At 39.5% G+C, this 23,932-nt stretch overlaps 1 protein-coding gene across 1 annotated transcript in view; it reads right to left on the reverse strand.

Annotated features, from left to right (window-relative positions):
- Positions 1 to 23,932, reverse strand: part of kif5ab (kinesin family member 5A, b) — a 104,554-nt gene that overhangs the window by 71,883 nt on the left and 8,739 nt on the right. The window lies entirely within an intron of this gene.

Genomic DNA, 23,932 nt, shown 5'->3' on the forward strand with positions numbered 1-23,932 from the left:
TATATTAATGAAAACGAAACTGAAGATCTGATGATGATGATGATGATGAATATTGCGACTGATAGCAGACTTATCTGGTTAGGAAGCAAACTGTGAGGTAATTACACCTGAACAAATGCAGCTTAAAGAGTAGAAGCGTCATGGTTCTGAGTTGTTTGTTTGTTCTAGTTTGTGTTTCTTCTTTCTTGTTTTACCTTTATTTAAAATCCCTCTGAGTTAGATTCATTTTGATTATTTGCCTTATGCTGAGTGATGTTTTGAGTTTTATTTCTGTTATTTTAAGGCCACTAGATGCTCCCGATAGTTCTCGTTTGCAGAGCTTGTCAAACCATCAATATTATGTTAGTAATCAGCACACCTGTAATATTTTACTCATCAACCTTTCTGGTTTATATATTCACTGTTTTTGGCAGTCTCTTGTCTTCTTTGCTAAGATATATGGTCACTGTTTGCCTTAGACTTGGCTGTTAATGTTTGCTAAGGATCGCAGTTGGATAACTTAATTATCCTACATAAACTCATTTATCAAATAAACCACACAGGATGCGAGAAGACCTTTACAACCAAGGTTTAATCCTTGCATGGGGAGCAGCAATTGAAAACAGGGATACAATATGTTACACGATGCCCTGATCACAAGGTCTGCCCATGGACAGCAGAAAGGAGCATCAACTTATATTTTATCAGAAAAGGTGAGGTCAAGACAACTCAGCTTTCCAACTTAGGGGTTTTGAAGTTTATCAGGTACACAGGCTCCATGGTCCTGCAGGCTCCACTTAGTTCAGACAAAACAACTCTAACTCACACACATGGTTCTATAACATTAGTAAGTGAAAAACATCCATGACCTTTACATCCCCCATCAATCTCCTTCCCGATTCTGCCTCTTGTGGGCTTCTGTGTTTGGCTCCATTCACACAGCAAACTGTCATAAGTTATAGTTATTGAATAATGCCCATCAGGTAAAAATAAACAAACAAGCAAAACGTGATAAATAACTAAAAACAGTATTTTATTAAGAATGTTCAAAAATGCAATCTTGAAAATGATCTTAAAAATAGGACTCTGTTTGCCAGGTTTAGTTTTTACTGGAAGAGCCAGCTTCAGTAAACCTCTGAGTAAGAAGTCTTTTATTTCATCCCATTTATTCAAGTTTTTTATTTTTTTCATCTTTTATTCTTGAGATAACACCTAGATAATTTGTCACATGTCAGCTCGCAGTCAGTTTAGTATTGCTGTGTTTGTAGATATCTTTTAACTAAGCATGCCAACAAACCTGCCATCAGCAAAAAACAGGAAAGCAGAAGAGCTCTGCTGCAAACAAAATTCATCTTTTCCAATTCAATGAATAAAACTATTAAGAAACAATAAACTATTACACTTTATAAACAGCAATGATTTATATAAACCTGGTGGAGGTAAAGCACAGATCACTCTCCATTCAAAGTGGAATTGTTGCACCTTTATTGCTGCCATGTTCTCCTTTTAGGGACGCACGGAAGCAGAATAGAAGGTCAGAGTTAATGCACCTTTGTGCCGACAGCTGATGTAGTCACAGAGCAGAAACAATTTGTGCCTCTGTGTGAAGGACATGCAGCATGGAAGGACTCCGCTCTGAGCTATAGCGATGCCGTTGCCTGAAACCACACACTCATGCGGCTCTAAACCGTCTCTGTTTGGTCGGTACGAACAAGAAAAGGCAGACAGAGCGTCAGCAATCATGTCGTTTTTGTGCCAGTGTGGCGTGACCGCTGTAAGAAACAGTCAACTGAAACTAAAATCACTGCTTTTTAAACAGAAACTTGTCATCCCATTCAGCATGGCTGTGAGTTTCTGCCGTGACTGCTGCTCTTTGCTAAACTGATGTATACCATATTTTTTGGCCTATAAGTTAAAGTTTTTTTTCATAATTTACATGCCCTGCGACTTACACACCGAAGCAACTTATTTATTTTCCCCCATATTTATAAACCAATTTTTTTGGCTGAGAAATGACCGTTTTCATTTATTCTGACATTGAAAATATTGAACACTACCATTTTCAGCCACTAGATAGCACTCAAACAGTATGGCATGCCGTTGTGTCATGTAATAAGTGAAAGTGGCTATTAATGACACTATTGGCTTGTCACCTTTGTCCAGCTCCGGGATCATGCCTGGAGCAACCGGCAAATCAGTTTCATGTCGCTGCACCGCCCTGACTAAATGAAGCTGATTTGACCACTGAAGTGCATTTATTAAATAAAAGTTCAACCGAGACACACCTTTACTATAATGTCGAGCAAACAAATAATTGTTTTTAGGTGCTTATCTTGTTAAATTTCAAAGAAATGCACAGCGAGTCCTCCCACTGCGCATTCCCACTTCTGCAAATCAGCTTTTGAAATGCAGCTGATTTGACCATCAAAGTGCATTTATTAAGAAAAAGGTAGACTGAGACACACCTTTGCTATAATTTTGAGCAACAAATAATTGGTTTTAATTGTTAATCTTGTTAAATTCTTGTTAAAGTCCTCCTGTGCACGCTCCCACGGCCGCCATTTCTTAGCTCATCAATTTTTGGCACAGCGCATTTCCAGGTTGTCAGCGGTGACACGTAACAAATGCAACACGTCACTGGTGATGCATAATAGATGCAACATATATAGCGAAGCGAGGTATTTATGTATTTTTTTCCACTTTATTAGACATATTTGGACTGATGTGACTTATATGGCGGTGCAACATGTACATACAGTACATATACTCAAGCAGGATAGACTACTTGAGTATTCTTGGACACTATTTTTCTCTCAGGACAACATGTATTCAGAACAGCTGAAGCTTTTTCATTTCAATACACGATGAGAATCCAAATATTATTCATCATCTTGCTGGTTTTCAGCACAATATGGAGAAAAGCTGCAACATGATAAATGAAAAAGTACAATGTGTGACATAGTTTTACAATAACTTACTGTTTCCTCATTTTATTTGTGCATAAAATGATTTGCTCACAACATTTTCCTTTACTTTCTAATGCGCTAGCTGTTTAACAGTTGCTGTGGAGGGCTGTAATCACAGCTGCAGGTACAAATAGGCTCTATCAGTGGTGATTAGGATGACTCCTTTTCTTGTGAGCTAATTGTGCAGCACAGAATGCACACACAAACCAAGAGGAGAAAATGTGGAGCTAAAGGAGAAGATGCATGAAGTATTTTTGGTGGATGGAAAGAAATAATCTGTGCCCTTTGACAAGTATTTATTTTTGTGGCTCCTCTCTTACAACATTAATCTGCTCTAAATAGACATAATAGCTCACATGCATTAGATGTGCTGTAAGCATCCCATCTGCATGCCCATTTCCTCCACGGGGACTGTGCATCTAGTCAGGTATAAACACATTTGCTTGTTTGTTTGTGTAATTTGACAGATGTCTCCTCCGTTATTTGGCCGGACACTGACAGAGAGTGCTGGAACAGGATAGAAAAAAGGCGCTCAGACGCAAGAGTGCACGCGTTTCTTTGCTCATTCAAGTGAGTAAATATTACACTGAATTATGCTGGTACAGGCAGACATTGTTCATGGCCCTCAGAATTGTGTGGCACATCAAACACCCACATGGTCCGTCCAGCCAGCAATCTGCTGCTGTCTACCAGAAAACAAAGGAGCCAGCAGGAGAGCGACCACGGCACAGACGAACCACAGCGATAAACACAAACTGTGAGTGACTGGTGATGGGCAGAAATTACCATTTAGACACAACACTCAGGCAGAATGAGCAATGAAGACAAAAAATAAATTAAAATAAAAAGTTGGAATATTTTAAAGCAACATATACCACCACTGCATACCACCTGTTGTAGCTGTTTGGTTAAACCTTGAAAATAATGTGCAACACAAACTGTGATATTTTGAGATGTCACATTCAAAGGATGTGTTGCGAATAACTTTTAGAAACTACAACATAAATTCTTTGCTCATTACATTTAAAAACCACTGAAATACAAGCAATTTTAAGGTCCGTTGAATTGGATTGACTCCCAGCGTTGCTCGGTCATAAATGCACACCCAGTGATAACTTTCTGCAAGTTTCATTCACATCTGTTCAGCGGACGATAGAAAACATGTGGAAAATAGAAACATTCATTACTGAAATCAAAAAATAGCAACAAAACAAACAAGTGATGACTCTTAAAAAAGAGAAAAGGGGTGGCAGAAACACATCAAAAATCCTCCTGACTGACATTCACAAAGTGAGTCAACAAGATGTAATAAAAAAGGAAAGGAAATTCCAGGTCCTGACGGCATGGAGGGGTCGGACTCTTAAGAACTGTGCCCTGCAGCTTGCAGATACAGTATTTCTGTTATCTTTTTAACATGTCTCTCCAAACCTTTAGGGTCCCACAGCTCTGGAAAGACTCTGTCATTGTTCCATTCCCAGAAAACAAGACTGCCCAGTCACTGAACGACTTCAGGCCTGTTGCCCCGACTTCATTAGTAATGAAGTCATTTAAAAAACTGGTCCAGGAGACCCTCCTGTCAAAAGTTTAAGATCGTTTGGAGCCACTTCAATTTGCTTATCCTTCCCGTAAGAATACCTTGAAGGAACAAAAACATCAATGCCTGTATGGTCTCAACTCTGGTCTCATCAGCTTGTGAACTTTTTAACTGTTCGGTATCAGCATGTGATGATCAACATGGTTCTCTCTGATGTTCTTCTGTCTTCTTCCAGTTTCCCTCAGGGCTGTGTTCTTTCACCCCTTTTATTCATTTTATACACAAACGATTGTCGCAGCCATTTCCCTCAGCGGCACATTTTAAAGTTTGCTGATGTCTTTGTCATCCTGTCCCTTCTCAGCAGTGATGACCCAGACCCTGGGCTTGTGGTCAGGGACTTCACTGAATGGCGTGAGTCTTCCTTTATAAAGTTAAATGTTTCTAAGACAAAGGAGATGGTCATTGATTTTAGAAAAGACAGTTGCAGTTCCCGTGGTCATTAACGATGAAGCTGTTGAGGTGGTGCAACAATATAAATATCTGGGAACAGTTCTCAATGACAAACTGACCTTTGACCCCCATGTGAACTCACTTTGTAAAAAGACCCATCAGATAATGTAATTTTATTGGAAGCTCTGTGGTTTTAATGATTCTACTTTTATGAGAATGTTTAATGTTTTAATGAGTCTCTTTTAACTTTCACCGTCATCTGTTGGTTTGTACTTCTGACATGCTAAAGCAGGAACAAACTCTCGGGGATTGTCAGGATGTGCAGCAAAACTTCTGGCATAGCCCCACAGAACCTCACTGATCGACACAAGGCAAGGTCAGTGAACAAGGCCAGGCTGATTCTGGCAGATCCTGATCACCCACTCCATGGTGAGTTCAGGTTGTTTCCATCTGGACGCAGATATCTGCTGCTCAAATGTAGGATTAACAGATTGATAAACTCATTCATCCCTGGGGTGATCAGGCTTCTCAACTAACAGGGATGATTTATGTATATTTTAATGTCTTAATGTCTTGTCTAGTATGGATGTTTTATATACTGACTGTGAAACAAATTGCCTCTCGGGGATAATAAAGATTCTTGAACTTGGAATAAAAGCCATACAACTTCAGCAACTGCAGAATATTTAGCAACGCATTAAACAAGATTCAAATAACACTTTTTTATAAGAATCCAGGGAATGACTCATCTCAATCACAAGTATGAATTCTCTTCCTCTAAATTCACACTTTGACAGTGTTAAAGATTTTATTTTAAGATTTTATTTTAAGCCTTTCAGGAGCTTTTTATACACCTAAGTAAATGTTGTGGTTTAAGTGTGACATCTGAAGATTTGCTGAAAAGTGATTTGGGATTTACAGAAATTGAAAAGTCAAAACTTTTTACTCTGAAGATTAGTTTATGTTTTGGCTCTGTATACCTCTCCATACAGGTGTTTGTCAAGCTGACAGTAATGTGGTAGTTTAGTAATGTGGTAGTTTGTCATGCTTCGTACACACCTTTAAGCATCATCTCTGTTTCCTGGGAGGATCTTGTCCGTTTCAAACGATGGAGACATTAACAAACATTTCTCTGGTTACTCCATTTTCTCTAAGTACAATCATTTTTCTTTCCCCTCCACTTGTTATATTTTTCATTTTCAGTAACTGATTAGGATTATAAGCTTAATCAAGCCTTAATCTAAGTCAATGGTGCTGATTAGACAAAGATGAAGATGTTTTTTAAATGTATTTTGGCAAAAACTAATACTTATTGAGTTCTAATGTCTACAAAAGTACCATCCTCCTCTTAGATAAATGTAAAGTTTTTATTCACCTCAGACTCTACAGGCTTTAATAGAGGCTAGCTTTTATTTCTGATGTTCATCTATATAATTTATCTAGATTCTTCCACTTTAATATAAGCCCTAAACACATCTGAAATGTTGTACATTAATTTTTTTCTCCTTGTTTACAGGATCACCCTGAAATCAGTTTAATTTTATGCAACAATTTTAAATATTTGCCTTGGGTGTGTTAAAAACATTAAACATTTGCAGAAAGTGTCTAAATGTTGGTCATGAAGGATTTATGTGGACATGAGTCACTGCATTGCACTGATTTCACATATCTGTCATCAGCTGACATCGTCCATCTTTTATATGCAGTTTGTAATTTAAATCTCTAAAAACCAGCAAATGCTGAGGTTGAAAGTATTTGCCTGATGTTTTGTATAGAGCACAAGCTGTAATTTTCCAGCTGGACAAAGTTGTTTTCTCCAAAATGATCCAAAAGTCCCACTTTGTAGAGTATTTCTTTGGACTTTTCCGGCATAATCATTTAAATTCTTCTAGTTGTGTTTGGTTAGAAATTTTGAGCTTCCATTACTAATTCAAGAACCATCCATGCTACTGCGTTTCTGTCTGTCGACATCATGGTGTGGACTCGAGTCAGACTCAAGTCATTATGACTTTAGACTTGACTTGAAAAATGTTCAGACTTATGACTTGACTGGACTTTTACACCAATGGCTTGGGATATGACTTGGACTTTGAGCTGTTTACTTGAAAATATTTGATATTTTACCCATAATCTAAAGTTTAAAAACCGCAATGAAGTTAGTTCTAGGTTAGATATTTGAGCTCTGCGGAATCAGCGGCGTCTTCCTCTTGTTCGATCCGATGCAGGCAGCCTGAGTTCGGTCAGCTGCGCTCAGTCTGCCCCCTCCTCCAAGGTGCAAGGGTTCGCTTAGGGACCATCAATAAATTAGCGACCCAAACATTGTTGAGGAAAAAAAATAGTTTTCATGTCACGTGACCCACTGATACAAAACAGTCCAGCACTGCAGCTAAGTTTCTACCTGGATATTGCTGATGGACAGAACTTGTTCTGGGCAATGAACTTCACTGTTTTATGTGGCCACCATAGTTTTGGCAGTGCCTGCATGCAGCGCTGCAGTGGAGCCAGTTTTCAGATATGATGGCATCATTACGGCCTCATCGTGCACAAATGACTGACAGACGTTTGACCAGTTTGGTCTTTTGCAAATGCAAAATAGCTAACTGAAATACTTTAAAGTGCACATTCCTGTTCATTGTTCAGTTCATATATTTGTTTTCTTTCTCTCCGTCACACATGGACACATACAAACATGCTGTATGTTCACTAGATGAGAGAGGAGAGGAAATAAATCAACTGTGATGGTTCTTTGTAATGTACTGTGGAAATGTCAGCACTTTTTGTCTTTTGCATTTTTCACTGAATGTTTATTCTGGAAACTTATAGTTCCAATGAAAACTATTCTTGCAGCTAAGTTTAACTGAACTGTGCAATAAAAAGGTGCAGTTTTAGAATGACTCTTTTAAACACTTTGTAAGTTCAGCTGCACATGTTTCATCATGATTTGGGATAAATACAGATTTAAAAACCATCTATCATTTGCATTTAACATGTAATTGCAACTTTGTTAAAAAGACTAAATGACTTAAATTTTCAAGTTTCAGACTTGGGACTTGACAGTTGACTGTCTTTACTTGAGATTTGACTCGGGACTTGAGGATTAAGACTTGAGACTTGCAAAACAATGACTTGGTCCCACCTCTGGTAAAATAATGCAGGCCTGGTGTTGTCAGCAAACAGCTGAAAAGAGCCACAAATATGTCGACATTTAATGTCAAACAGGCACGACTGACTTTCACTTTCACTCTTGACTGCAACAAGAATGAGTGTGGCTATGAAAAAATAATGACACCTTCTTCCAGCAACTGTTTTTATAAAACAAAATCCTTAAACCTCACTCTTCCACACAATTTGCCTTAATTTGCAGAAAGGCAACATTGGCAAATAATAAGTAATGAAGCATTTAACAGCCAAAAAGCTATTAACCAGTAATTCTCCAAGTTTCTGAACCTAAAATGAGGTTGGTTCATGCACCATTTATTTGTATAATAGTTTGTGAAGTCAAAAATGACTATAAATTAATGCATGAATGAATGACATTTTATTTAATGTACACATTTTTAAGACATATTTTTTTATGTGGCAAGATGTGAATTTATTATTTCTCGCATTCAACCAATAAATCTATAATTTATAACTAGAAAAATGGCATTTTCTGTAAAAGTGGGAATGCTGAATTATTGCTGAAATCTGCTCAAGAAGCTGAAACTGTAGTGTTAAAGGTAAAAGAAGTACACACTAGCTAAAAGCTAAAATAAGCATATACAGCTTTAGATAAATGCAAATCACTGTTTATTTTCCCTTGGGATTATCAAAGTATTTACCGGTATTCTATTCTATTCTATTCTATTCTATTCTATTCTATTCTATTCTATTCTATTCTATTCTATTCTATTCTATTAATAGCTAATAGTAACACAATGGAAGCTGAAAGCCAGAAGTAGCTAAAAGTAGCAAAATATTAGCTCAATGTTAAATGTAACAGTGTGTAGCTAAAAGCCAAAACACAGAACAAGCCTGCTGAGGCAACTACTTGTAGATTGGAAAATAGTGTAAAGGAGAAAAAAAATCAAGAAAAAAAACTCAAAACATGGAAAACAATAGTGTGGTTGCTTAATCAGCATTCACACAAAACTACAAAATTATAAACACTGTAATATAAAAACATTTGAGACACATTCAGATAATTAAACACAATCATCCTTTTTAAGTCAAAGTTGCTTCTTTAATTTTTCAGCTTCTAGTGGACCTCTATGGTTGTTAACAAATCAATCTTTATTACAGAATAAACCGTTTGAGGTGGTCGGTGCAACGCTGCAAACTGCACTTTCCAAGAGTCACCTGCTTCATTTCACGCTGCCCTCCATCCACCGTGACCTTTTCATTCAGAGGTTTTCTGGCTTTGCAATTACCTCACACCACATCCACCTGCCCTTCTGCCAAAGATACAAAGCCCCTTAACATGTGTGGACTGTTTAGTGACTGGAAGTACTCGCTGCAAGGAAACAGTAAAGGCCCACACACACACGTTTATCTCACATTCAGGGACATTTCATCGTCAGTTGCATCCATCAGGTTTCACATTGAAGCGCCCCTGCCACTAAACAGCCTGAAGAAAAATCTGGATGAAATGAAAAGAAGACTGAGCTTGTCTTCTTCCTCCTCCTCTACCTCCTCCAACGCACTGATAGCCTTTCAGTCAGCCACACACATTTTATTTATTTATTTATTTTGCTCCATTTTGCAGCAGTTTTAGCGATAAAGAACTTAAACCGTGTGTTTTAATCAGTCTCTGAAGCAGGCTTTGCCACAAACTCATCAAGTCTTTTATCTGTTCTCACACACATACACCCATACACACCCACACACACACACACACACACACACACACACACACACAGCCACAGTTAGACTGACAGGGCAGAGAGGACTTCAGGCAGCCAGTGTCTGCCTCATCTGTCAAGCTAATCAGGCTTCTAGCTGCTGATAACAGAATCATTAGTGGTTCTCTCGACAACAGAAACCCCCTCACAACTGCACAAGCTCCAGTCGCACATTATTACCAAACATTATTGAATTTCCTGTACACTCTGCTGACAAGTCTAAGCAAAGCCGACTGGCGCTGTGCCTCCGGGGCGAAGCGGCTCAGTGCCTCAGATTTACAGTAGTCGTCTGAATGCAGAGTTCCAGCAGTGATGTGTTATTGTCCACGCTTTACTTTTCTCATTTTACTTGTATTTATTAAAGGGATTTTTATTGTACTCAGTGACTAGGAACCCAATATGTTCTGCTATACAGGTAGTTAAACAGCCTTCTTGTTGTTTTCTGCCCTCAATCAAGATGTTTACAAAAGACCTGAACGCTAAACAGTTAGTTCCTGTTAGTAACAAAATAAAATATTCATCATGAAGGATCAGTGAGGAAACACAAGTCAAGTCAAGTCATCTTTATTTGTAGAGCACAATTTAAAACAGATAAACTGTTATCAAAGTGCTTAACAGAAATGTAGCAAAACATAGGCAGCAAAACAAAAATATCATACAGAATTAAAATTACTGGAGCAATAACACACACTAATGATCACACTAAGGAAAAACAAGCAGTAAAAATAAACGTCAATCATAAAACAACAGAATTTAAAATGAGGTAACACAGAACAAAATAAACTAACTCACACCGTATTAAACGCCAGAGCAAACAGGTGCGTTTTAAGGAGGGATTTGAACATCAGGAGGGAGGAGGCCTGCCTGATGTTGAGGGGCAGGTTGTTCCACAGGTTAGGACCTCTGACTGAAAAAGCTCGATCCCCTCGGAGCTTCAGGCGTGATTTTGGAACGACCAAAAGAAGCTGGTCCGATGATCTCAGGGCCCGAGACGGAACATATGGTTCCAGGAGCTCGGAGAGGTAGAGGGGTGCGAGGCCATTTAGGCACTTATATGTCAGGAGGAGAATCTTGAAGTCGATTCTGGATCGCACAGGAAGCCAGTGAAGGGAGGACAGAACAGGTGTGATGTGCTCAGACCTACGTGTACCAGTTAAAAGCCGAGCAGCTGCATTTTGGACGAGCTGGAGACGTGAAATGGACGCCTGACTGACCCCAGCATAAAGTGAGTTACAATAGTCCAGGCGGGTTGTGATGAAGGCATGGACTAATGTTTCAAGGTTGGGTCTGGATAAGACAGAGGAGTGAAGAACAGTAGAGGTTCTTCTCATGTCTTTGCTTTATGCTTCTCTCCACCATCCACTTGTCAGGGATCTGGAAATCAATTTGGTGCAATGTATTGAAGAAAGTTTTAATTACAGCAGAGAATGCGGGGGTGGGGGGGTGGGGGGGCGAAGCTGACTGGAGGAGAGGAAATTGCAGACACATATTTCTGCATACACCCAACATGTTATTGCTACTTTGTGATAAAAATGATATATGAATCATGCGTCCATGTGATGATATTATAGACTCACTATTCCTTGAAGGAGTCACCCGCTACCTTTGATGCCTGAGTTTAAAACTAAATGTTTATGTTAAGAAGAGACATTTTGATTGAACAAAAAAAAGGACAATATGTGCAATTTTTATGCAATGCTGTGAGTTATCTAAAAATTTATTAGCGCTTAAAGTGCATGTTGGAAATGAGGGAGGGGTGGCGCAGAGGTTAAAGAAAGTGGGCATGAGATCAGAAGATCGCTGGTTCAACTCCTGGTACCGACAACATCAAAATGTGGGTGGGATAGGTGAAGCACCCACACCTGCCTCTACCCTCATTTACCCCACTCTGCATACATGCCTCCACCCTCATTTACCCCACTCTGCATACATGCCTCCACCCTCATTTACCCCACTCTGGGTCCTTGAGCAAGGCCATTAACCCCCACCATCTGCTTCCCCAGGCACCCTAGATAGCAGCTCTTTGCTCCACACAGAGTGCTGTGGTAGCTCAGTGGTCTGTGGTTGTGACGGGAAGGGAATCCAGCATAAAAACAATTGGCAAGTCTTGGTGCAACTTAGTTTGCTGTGGCGGCCCCTGAAGACGGGAGCAGCCGAAAGAAGAAGAAAAAAGTACATGTTGGGAACACCAAATTTTAGCTCGTTTTAATGAAAAATTCACTAGTTCATAGCCATTTTTGGGTTTTGCTAATACTGATTAGTTAAGACCAGGTATCTGCAACCTTTACGATCAAAAGAGCTATTTCGGCTCTTTCGTTCACTAAATTAAACGTGTCCAGAGTCGCAAAACCAGCTACAATTATCAACTGATGGCCCTTGGGCCAATTTAGGTTTGTTAGAGGGGGCTTTTTTGGCCAGTAGGCGTGAAATTATAAAACTAAAAACATCTGATGATTGTTAACATTGATATTTTTACATGTTGAGACAAAAGAAAAGACTGGATTCCGTCCATTCATCCATCTATCCATCTATCCATCCACCATCTTTACTCGCTTCTTCCGTTTCAGGTTGCAGGGGGCCATTGGTGCTCATTTATGTGTTTTTTTTAATTGTGGAGAAATTGAGTATCATACTTTGAAGAAATAAAACATAAAGTTAAAGTGAGTATAATGTACTCTGTGTATTAGTACTAGTATCCACATATTTTCAAAGGAAGTGACAGGAAAACGTCTAAAACTAGTCATTTTTGTTGTGGATATAACTTTTTTTAAGCTTATTTTTACTGTAGTTTATTGTTGTCATGGTCTACTGTTATTGTTGTCTGTACTTTATATGTTCTGTCCGGAACAGGTCCCTCTTGCAAATGAGTCCCCATGGCTCAACAATGCTAGCCTGTATAAATAAAGGTTGAATGAAAAAAAATCAGATAAAATGCAGTTTTATGTTAGTTTTGGTCAAAACTTGAAAGACGTGAGATATTTTGCTGACAGGTAGACAGAGTTGATTCAACGAGTTAAAGGCAAAGTTTGAAAAGCAGGTCTTGGCTTAAGTTGGGCATTGAGGATCAGTCAGAATCGAGATGCTTGTCTGCTTTGTAGTTAATTTCAGTTTCAGTTATTTGATTTATAAGGTAGCTTACCTAACACATTACTAAAATACATTAAATTGTTTATTGAAGAATGTATTAGTTTCATATCTTGCAATTAGATGAAAACTTGATCCATTTTAGTCTGATTTGCAGATTAAAAACTAGCTGGACAAATGGAGGCTGCAGGGTTATGCTGTGCATTTGTGGGTATTTTCAGGTTTCCTCCCACTGTCCAAAACCCTGCATGGTGGGGTAATCAAAGACTGAATTGACCTTATGAGTGAGTGTGACAGGTTGTCTGTCTTGTGTATGTTGTGCTCAGTGATGGACTGGGGACCTGTCCAGTGTGTACCCCACCACTCATCTGTTGACAGCTGGAGACATGCACCGGTTCCCTATCATCCTAAACATCACCAAGTGGGGACAGAAAGTGAGCGAGAGGGAGTGGAAGAGTGGAGAAGAAAAGAAATGGCACACTAAGCGGAAAAAAAACTAATATCAGAGGAGATTTAAAAATGTCTCAAAGGGATTTCCTTAAGAAATAGAAGAAAAACAATCCAGGACCTGCCGATGGCCTATTTTTCTGTTGATCGTCTACTGTGTGCCAAATGTTCAGCTTATACCTCTTTTAAAATCAACTTGCACAGAAACACATTCTCATGCCTACCATGTTGTGCTATTTTGACATTTTCAGCAACAAAAGAAGTTGGAAGAAACAGTTCGTGTGACAAGCTGTTATACTATTTAAACTAACTTGCCCCTATATGATTAATCAATGAAACACTGTCATCTGAAAAAGGCTGTAAACAGACTCCAATGTGAAGTGCGGCTCAGCTGCTCGTTTTCTCTATATTATGTAAAAATAAAAATCAGACTCAGCGGAGAAAACTTGGGAGCGAACTGTCAGCGACTCATGTAGAAAATGATGCCTGGTTCAAACAGAGTGCAAATGTGGATCCTGCTGAGAGAATCTGACAATAAAATAGATTGGAAGTTAAAAAAGCAAAATAAACAAGAAGAAAAACTTTGTTAAAGATGATGATTTTACATAAATATATCCCATCAGTGAAAGAGCAAATAATGTTTTAGCCTGCGTCTATGTATCTCACGAACCACTTGATGGATTTCAATGAAACTCTCAGAAAGTAATCATCAAGTGTCCTTGAGTGCCATTAAAGGTGCCTTTAAATAAAATGTATTATTAATATTACATCTGCAATTGGTTACATTTACCAATTTACAGATATTGAGCTAAAGGTGAATGTGGTAGCTGAGTGTTATCCTTACACACTCCGAGCATGACCAGCTCTTGGGAGATCTGGGACTATTGCATAACATCTTGTGTCATAAACTCTCAGAAATCGGTTTCTCAGATCACACCATTGGTTGGTTCTCTAACTATTTTTCAGACCGGAGGCAATGTGTTCAACATAATGGTACTTCCTCCAGTTATTTAACATTCAATAATGGTGTACCACAAGGCTCAGTCTTAGGACCCACCCTCTTTACAATCTACATACATAATGTAGGTAAAAACATCCCTAATGCATCCATACATTTCTATGCTGACGACACAGTTGTTTATTGTCGAGCTAAAACAGTTGCTAAGGCTTTCCAGCTTCTGAAATCTGCATTTAACTACATCCAGACTGATTTGTTTCACCTCAAACTTGTCCTAAATGCCGAAAAAAACCAAAGGGATGCTTTTTTCAAATAGGAAGTTGGTCCCAGCAGTTCTTCCTCCGATTTTATCCTCAAATGGTGTCCCCATTGAGTTTGTTGATTCCTATAAATATTTGGGTATCTTGGTCGACTCACATCTTTCTTTTAAGCTCCATGTGGAAAACTTGGTAAAGAAACTGAAAGTTAAACTGGGTTTCTTTTTCAGAAACAAATCCTGTCTAACCCTGAATGCTAGAAAACGCCTTGTATCTGTGACTTTCCTTCCCTCAATTGATTTTGGTGATATTATTTACATGAACGCTCCTACAAGAACCCTGCAGATGTTGGATGCTGTCTATCATGGTGCACTAAGATTCATAACTGGCTGTGATTATCGTACCCACCACTGCACCCTGTATTCATTGGTTAACTGGACATCATTAACTTCACGCAGACTCTCTCACTGGTACATTTTCATCTTTAAATCACTTCTTGGTCTGCTGCCTTCATACATCTCCTCCTACATGTCTCTGCGTGAGTGCAGCTACGGAGTGCGCTCTCAGGACATTATTACCTGCAGTGTTCCCTCAGTGAGGACTGAACTAGGCAAAAGGGCCTTCTCCTATTCCGCTCCTGTTTCCTGGAATATCTTACAAAAAGATTTGAAGCTCTCGACCTTGACCTCTCTAAGTGGCTTTAAGAATCTGTTGGACTCCTGGCAGGGACCAATGCAGACATGTTCCTGTTTTTAGTTTTATACATTTGTCTTGGAATCTAGCTGTTTTTTTTGTTGTTGTTTTGTTACCTTTTTCCTTTTAGCCATCCTATTTGTTAAAAAAAAAAAAAAAACTAGTATGAGTTTTTATAACTGTTTATTGTTGTTGCTGTTGTCCATTGTTGTCATCTTTCTTTGTTGAAATCAGGTCTCTCTTGTAAATGAGTCCTCGAGGCTCAATGGGATTTACCTGTATAAATAAAGGTTGATTGATAAGATTGTACACAATTGCACAAGGTTTTACCAACGTGGCTATGAAAAGGAGGTGGGTGATAAGCATTCCTTCAAGCAATGCTAAACTTTTCATTATCTATGTGACAGTTCCTGTACACTTCTTCAGACTGACTTCTGATTTGACCCTCAGCTTTCAGCCATTTTACGAGCATTGGTGTGTCATGGTGTTACAAAAATCACCCAGACACCCAGAATGAAACAAGTTATCCAACATGAGCTGGAACCAGTGACCTCTGCCTAGAACAAAAAGCTTCGATCACAACCAGAGACAGTCAGAGAGTTCTGCTAATAGCTGTCCTTCTCCACAAAGGGAATACTTGATGTTGCAGAAAAATGTCTAAGATCGTGTGGCTTCAAAGTCACTGCCTTCCTTACAGCCATCAGCTCCAGTTCTCACAGCCTTCAGCTCAACCTGAGTATAAGTAGATGCGATTCAAAAAACGTTCAATCAAAATGAATTCACGCAGGATGCAAAATTCCTCCAGACAGCAGCTTTAGCTCTGTCTGCAGCCTTTAAGTGCACTAAGGGGACAAGCTAAACAAGTGTAGCATATATAAGTGAAGGTATTTTTGTTGTTGTTTGTTTGTTTTTTACTTTAAATAGCAAACTTGCCTGCAAAACGTTGCAGCTTAGTGCAAATATGGCTCAGGCTGTGGGAAGTAATTTAATCAGCACTTAGAAGCACTCATGGAACGGGTGGTGCTGAATTCATCACACCTTTACTTGTTAAAGGAGGGGAATACTGTGGCATTAGGAAGAGAACAAGGAAAATACTACAGTACGGCTCTTTTCTTCTTGACATTTAAGCCATTGACAACTTTATACCCTTGAGTGCATGCTGAGTCAGCCTTCACACTAATATTTTACTGTTTTTTTTTTTTTTTTTTCTGGACAGTTTTTTGCAGTCAGTTTACTTTGAGCTGTTTTGGTCATTCATGAATTAAAACAATCAGCTCATTCAGGAGATGAGTGGTATGACTTTAGTTAATTTTCTAACTTTTATTCTCTTCACAATATTTACCTTGGTGAAAACAAAAGAAATACATTGTGATATCATTATTTTCTTTATAATCATTGATCTTTTTGGAATCTGCTTCATTGTTTGCACTATTTTTATGTTCCTGTGCTACTTTTAGCTTTTAGATAGACTTTTCCTGCTTTTACCTACCTTTGGCTAGTTGTAGTTTTTAGCTTGCATTTTGCTACTTGTAGCATTGTTCTACTTTTGATTCTTAGCTAATATTATGCTTTAAATTTTCTATAATGTTTTGCTACCTTTATCCTTTAACCAGGCACTAGGGAACACAAGCCAGTGTAGCTCTTGTGCCGGTCCCAAGCCCGGGTAAACGGTGAGGGTTGTGTCAGGAATGGCATCTGACGTAAGACACTTTTGTCAAAACTAACATACGAGTTCAACTAAGTGACACCATACCTGATCGGTCAAGGCCCAGGTTAACAACTTGTCCTTAAATGTACCAGGGCTCAGCCCATCTGAAAAATGTCTGGAGATGAGAGTCCAGATGATAGTTGAACTTCATGTTTGGTAGGACCAACATGGTTTTAATTCTTGTCGTGAAACACTGAACCGACACCCAAACTTTGCAAGGGTTTTTCAAGATGCATGGGAGCTTGCCTTAACAGTCTTTGCATGCTTGATTGACTTGGAGAAGGCTTATGGTCATGAGGAGGTTTTCAAATTCCAGCAATTTTGGATTTTATAATTGATTTTTGCATTTCAGCCTGTCATTGTCCCCACTCTAACTGTGGGGATAATGACAGGAAAAGGTAGAGAGCTGGCTGGCATGATGCAGAGAAGGAAGGTAGATGTTTTATGTGTCCAAGAGACCAAGTGGAAGGGCATCAAGGCTCACAGCATTGAAGCAGGATTTAAAATTATTTTACCATGGTGTGGATAGAAAGAGAAATGGAGTAGGGATGGTGCTGAAGCAGGAGTTGACGAAGAATGTAGTAGAGATGAAAAGAGTGTCAGATAGAGTGATGTGTCTGAAGGTAGAAGTAGAAGGTCTGATGTTAAATGTTGTCAGTGGTTATGCTCCACGGATTACATGTGATGTAGAAAGGAAAGATACATTTTGGAAGGATCTGGATGAAGTGGAAGGAAACAGAGGGGATGAGGAAGCGCATGTCATTGAAAACTGACATGCTCTTCATAATGCAACAGCTACAAACTATGTACATTCTTCGCAAATAAAATAAAAAGAAATGCTCCCTGTTCTTTGTGCACATTTTACATTAAGTCTGAATCCAAGGCCTTGGCACTGACACTGATGCACAAAACCCTTTCCTCCAAAATAAATCCAGTAAGAATGCCAATGATTTGCCTTCTAACCATTAGTGGGAGCCTTGTTAATGGAAATAGAAGGCAGACGGAATAATAAATTAGACCATGAGAGGAGAGAAAGAAGCTTCTGAGATTAACACAAACACACAATTCTATCATGTAAGCTGGAAGCATTTATTAGACCCAGTAAATACAGGAAAGAGATGGGATTGCAGAGTTAATATAAAAAAGTACAACGGCATTAATTTTTGCATAAATCAACAACATGATTTAGATAATATTTTTCTGTAACTCCACCACAATGCAAAGCACCATGATGCAGACAGCTAGTTTGTACAAAACAAACCTTAAGGGAAAAAAGGCCAATAGTATGAGTTTTCATGAATGAAAGTTTAGGTGATGAAAGATGTCATGTACAATAATTGAAACTCGGTTTGTTGTTTCATAACTGTGTCTACTAGAAGCTGAAAAGAGCATCTCACAAATGATACTTGGAGTAATACACAGGCTGAACTAGACCCTGCACAGGGTCTAGTTCAGCCTATGTATTACTATGTATAGATGTGTATGTATGTACCTATGTATATCCTGATGCATGCTCAATAATCCAGGTAGAAAAATCCAAAAAAGTTCAATCTGGTCCTCTGGACATTCAAAAAAGCAAAAAACAAAACAAAGCAAAAAAATCTAGAAACGTTTTGTCTCTCATCCAAGAGACTTCCTCAGTCTGAGGTGCTGTTTTCAGCTCAGTCTCCTAAATAGCACCTTCTCAGAGTGGATCAACCAGTTTGCTGCTGACAACCAAAACCATATGCTGTTCAGTGTCAGGAGGGCTGTGATCAGTCTTACATCGGGGAAACAAAACAGCCACTGGCCAAAAGGATGGCCCAGCACAGAAGATCAACATCATCAGGCCAGGACTCTGCGGTCTACACTCATCTCCAGACCAGTGGTCACTCTTTCAGGGATGAAGATGTTCACATCCTTGATAGAGAGGAATGTTGGTTTGAGAGAGGAGTAAAGGAGGCCATCTTTGTGAAGAGAACCCGTTCATCATTGAACAGGGGCAGAGACTTCTGTGTCCAATTCTCCTCGTACAATGTTGTTATTGCAAGTATCACTCAGCCCTCTGTGAATAGCAAGCAGCCATCAGGGCACTAACGACTGGTCGTTAGGCTGATGGTCCTCCTTTTGCGTGTGAACAACTAGTTTTGGCTGTTACCGGCAAACTGGTTGATCCACTAGTTCAAGTTCCAGAATCTTTATTATCCCCGAGGGTAATTTGTTTCACAGTGAGTCGGCACACAAAACATCCATGCTAGACAAGACATTAAGACATTAAAATAACAGTACAATATGAGAAGGTGCTGCATACAAGACTATTTGCTCCTCAGACTGAAGAAGACATTTTGATGAAAGACAAAACGTTTCAAAAACGAATAACTTATCCAGAGAACTCTAAAAAAGTTAAGTCTGGTCCTCTGGACATTCAAAAAAACAAAACAAAGCAAATCAACAAAAAAATGTAGAAACGTTTCGTCTCTCATCCGAGAGACTTCCTCAGTCTGAGGAGCTGTATTCAGCTCAGTCTCTTAAATAGCACCGTCTCAGGGTGGATCAACCAGTTTTGCTGCTGACAACCAAAACCAGCTGATCACATGCTCAAGAAGGACCATCAGCATAACAATGGATCATTAGCACACTGATGGCTGTTTAATGTTCACAGAGGGCTGAGTGATACTAGCAATCACAGCATTGTGAGAGGGGGACAGTTGAACCCGGAGGCCTCCACCCCTGTTTAATGATGGACGGTTTCTTTTCACAAAGATGGCCTCCTTTACTCCTCTCTCAAACCATCGTTCCTCTCTGTCCAGGATGTGAACATCTTCATCCCTGAAAGAGTGACCGCTGGCCTGGAGATGAGTGTAGACCGCAGAGTCCTGGCCTGATGATGTTGATCTTCTGTGCTGGGCCATCCTTTTGGCCAGTGGCTGTTTTGTTTCCCCGATGTAAGACTGATCACAGCCCTCCTGACACTGAACAGCATACACAACATTGCTCTGTTTGTGCCGGGGGACTGGATCTTTGGGATGAACCAGTCTTTGCCGTAATGTATTTTGGGGTTTAAAAGCCACTGGGACGTTATGTTTAGAAAATAAACGTCTCAGTTTCTCTGATACCCCCTCAACATACGGAATGACCACTGGTCTGGGTCTGGGTTCCTCCTTTTCACCTGATGGCTGACTGGAGTCCTGTTTGGGTTTCTTCTCTGCTTTCAGGAAGGCCCAGTTAGGATATCCACATTGCTCTAGAGCCTGTCTTGTGTGGGATTTCTCCTTCTGCCTTCCTCCTGAGTTAGTGGGGATGCTGTCTGCTCTGTGATACAGAGTCCTGATGACTCCTAACTTGTGCTCCAAAGGGTGATGGGAGTCAAACTGCAAATACTGGTCTGTGTGGGTGGGTTTGCGGTACACCTCGGTTTGCAAATGTCCTCTATCAGAGACTGAGACCTCACAGTCCAAGAAAGCCAACTTGCCATTTTTTACATCTTCTCGTGTGAACTTGATGTATTTATCCACAGAGTTGATGTGGTCAGTAAAATGTTGGACTTCCTGCGATTTAATTTTAACCCAGGTGTCGTCAACATACCTGAACCAATGACTTGTTGATGTCCCTAAAAAGGACGTCAAGGCTCTCTACCTATGTATAGAACAGACCTAAATATGCCTGGAATGTATGTTTGCATGGATTTTCCAAGCCTCTTTTATCCAATGTAGCTCAGTTACAATTAGATTTAGAAAGATAAAAGCAAACTCTTTAAAGAAAACACTTTTTAAAGCTCGGTTCCTCTGGGGAAAGATGGGAGGAAAAAGATTTAGAGTAGATGTCAGTGCTTCCAGTGCCAGTTCAATGAGCTCAACTGTGATTAATTAAAAGCAGCAGAAGTTGTTGGGACGCAGCATTCAGAAGACCGAGATGTCTCGTTTCTCTACTTGAGATTTTCATGCTTTAATCAAGTGATAAAACACCAACTGCTCGGGGTCCTGGGATGTGCAAACACATGTTTGAGCATGTGCAGTCAGATCCGATGTGTCCCCCACAGACGCTGAGGGCCGACACAAGGCCTGGGCAGCATCGAGGGCAGGGCTACAACTAATGAGATGAGGATGGCTCATTACACTCCCCAGAGCTAAAACACTGCTGTAGTCACGGCACAGTTATTTTGTAAAGGGGCAGCCACGGAAAAGAAAAGTGTTGACAAACCAGGACAGTTTATTTATCTGGGCTGCATCTCCAGTAAAAAAAAATTAAAAACAAGGTGGCAGCTCATATCGTATTGAGTGTGGCAGCTCTCTAAATTGGTGTCAGCATAACGTTAAAATTAGAAAAAAAAAGATGAGCAAGAGAGCTGGATGATAGCTGAGGTCTTCAATAATGAGGAAAAAATAGGTCAACTTCTCTATGTACAACTCTAATCCAGAAAAAATTGGAATGGTATGTAAAATGTAAAGAACAGCGGGCGATAGGCACAAGTGACCCTCGCGATCCAAAAAGGTAAAGGAAAAGCTGATAAAGAGATATATATATATATATATATATATATATATAATATATATATATATATATATATATATATATATATGTATATATATATCTATGTATGTATATATATCTATGTATATGTATGTGTGTGTTGGAGGGGGGGGGGGGTGATTGGGGTCCATTTGGGGTCTTGAACAAGCATACACACCAGTCATTTGGGACATCTTCACAACTGGGAACCAAAACCACAGTCCCCAATTGGAAAAGCTTAAATTGGCATTCAGGATGCTCCAAAATGCATTTTTATCCAAAAATTTCAAACGTCACAACCTGAGGCTGAAAAACTGACCACTTTGCCAAATTAAGGTAAAAATACAGTTTTTAACACAAAGCTGAACAGTTGAGTTCTTATAGACAAACGGAAATCTATGTTTTATGATCTAGAGGACTTTCTGTATGTCCTCACATTTGCAATGATGCTTGTATATTGTGCAGCATTTTATTGGGATGTACTGAACAAGGTTTTCCCAGTTCAAAATTCAGCAACAACCAGCCAGGACAATATAAACTAATACAAGGTTAAATATTTGCAGCTGTTCATATTACATATATTTTGGATTACATGTACATAAAAGTAATGACTCGTGTTCCCAAAGGTGACTTTAATCTGTTTGTGTATCTGTGTAAAATTGAAGTCCCCAAAGGGATATAAGGTACCCAAAGGTCACTTTTACCAGTTTGTGTATCTATGTAAAATTAAAGCCCCCAAAGTGGATGTAAAAATTTCCCGGTCCCTAATGTTAGAGTAAAAAAATAATAATTAGATCAAAAACTGTTTTCTGTGAATTTAGAGTGAACAAAATCACTTACCAGTTTGTCTGTAAACCATTCAGAAAGGGGTGTCCCCTAAAGTGGTAGTTGAAACAGGAGTACCAAATGTGGACCTACGCAAACCTGTGTGCGTGTGTGTGTGTGTGTGTGTGGGGGGGGGGGGGGGTGTATGTATGGGATGTATGTATGTACTTTGTATGTATGCATGTATGTATGTATGGATGGATGGATGAGTTGCAGCAGAAGTGTTTAAAACTTCTCTGTTAAAGAATATATTTAAAAAAAAAAATCATTTTAAAGTCCTTGTGTGACGCAGGGTGTGTGAAGTAAACTTCATTAAAGTTGCTTGATCCTTTAATATTCTGTCTCCTGATTGACAGACGCCTCCCCCCTCCCCCGACACCATTAAAACCTGCTTGAAGGCTTCGTGAAAATTAACAGGATGAAAGATGAGCCTGAGCTTCATCTCTCATGCCGCTCCAAAACCACTGCTGAGTCATTAGGAAATGAGCAGCAGAATCACTCTACTGTGAAATGCACCTTTTTGTGGAGAAAAATGCACTTTTATTGAGGAAGAGAACAACAAAACGGACAGGAACAGAGAAGAGAAGGTCTGATCCCAAGAGGAAGCAACAAACAGAAGAATTATGAGTGCACATCTCAAGCCAACACAGGACTTCTTTCACATTTCTAATTGAACAGGGTGTGTGCTCTGCAGAGATAAAATTAGAGCCCTAAAGTGTGCTTATGAGGGGCAGGAGAGCGGAGGAGCTCAGGACTTCCATTTAAGATTTTATTTTATGTTTGTTTAGCAGACAGTTAAAGCCATAGCAGTGACATGTCTTTGAGGAGGAACGGCTCCAGAGGAACTATAAATAACAGACAGTATGAGACAGGTAGATGATATTATGTGGTTCTCGACATGCTCTGTCAACAGTTTGTTTCCACAGCAGCTGTTTCCCCCTCCCATTTTCAGCCTCAGAATGGGATCAAGAAAGAGACAGATGAAAAGAGAATCAGTTCTCAGATAGACTGAGCCAAGACTGCAGTCTGTTAGAAATGAGATCATGAAAGAGTGATAATGTTTTTCTGTGTGTGTGTTTGCTTTTGCCTGTACTGTGTTAGCAAAGTCTACCTCACCGATTGCTGAACACATTTGAATAAAGCATTCAGAAAGTAATGGCATCCTTCACCTCCTCTCATCTCTATTCAAACTAAGAACATTTTGGTCCTCCAGTTTGAGAGGAGGTGAAGGAAGCCATTTATGCCAAATGAGAAAAAAACTTTAAACAGAAGAGGAGGTCTCAGGTTCCAGCTTCTAAAATTTACTCTGGAGCATTAAGCTTGATCCTCAGTCATTTAACCTTCAAGTCACACCTTCATGCATGCAACCATAGCATCTCTCTTGTAAGCCAAACATACACAGACTGTAACGACCAGTGCTTAATTTGAGATGGATCCTGCTGGAACAGAATTTGGAAACTCTCTTATTTTGACAGGGTGCATTCTGGTAACTGTTTGCTTGGATCTGGTAACTCTGGGAAAGACAGACCCCACCCAACCCCCTCAAAAAGAGAAAGGAACGGGTAAAGAGGATGGATGGATGGATGGATGGATGGATGGATGGATGGATGGATGGCTGGATGGATGGATGGATGGATGGATGGATGGATGGATGGATGGATGG

Source organism: Nematolebias whitei, chromosome 7 (assembly GCF_014905685.2).
Source record: "Nematolebias whitei isolate Nwh7 chromosome 7, NemWhi1, whole genome shotgun sequence".
NCBI classification, from domain to species: domain Eukaryota; kingdom Metazoa; phylum Chordata; class Actinopteri; order Cyprinodontiformes; family Rivulidae; genus Nematolebias; species Nematolebias whitei.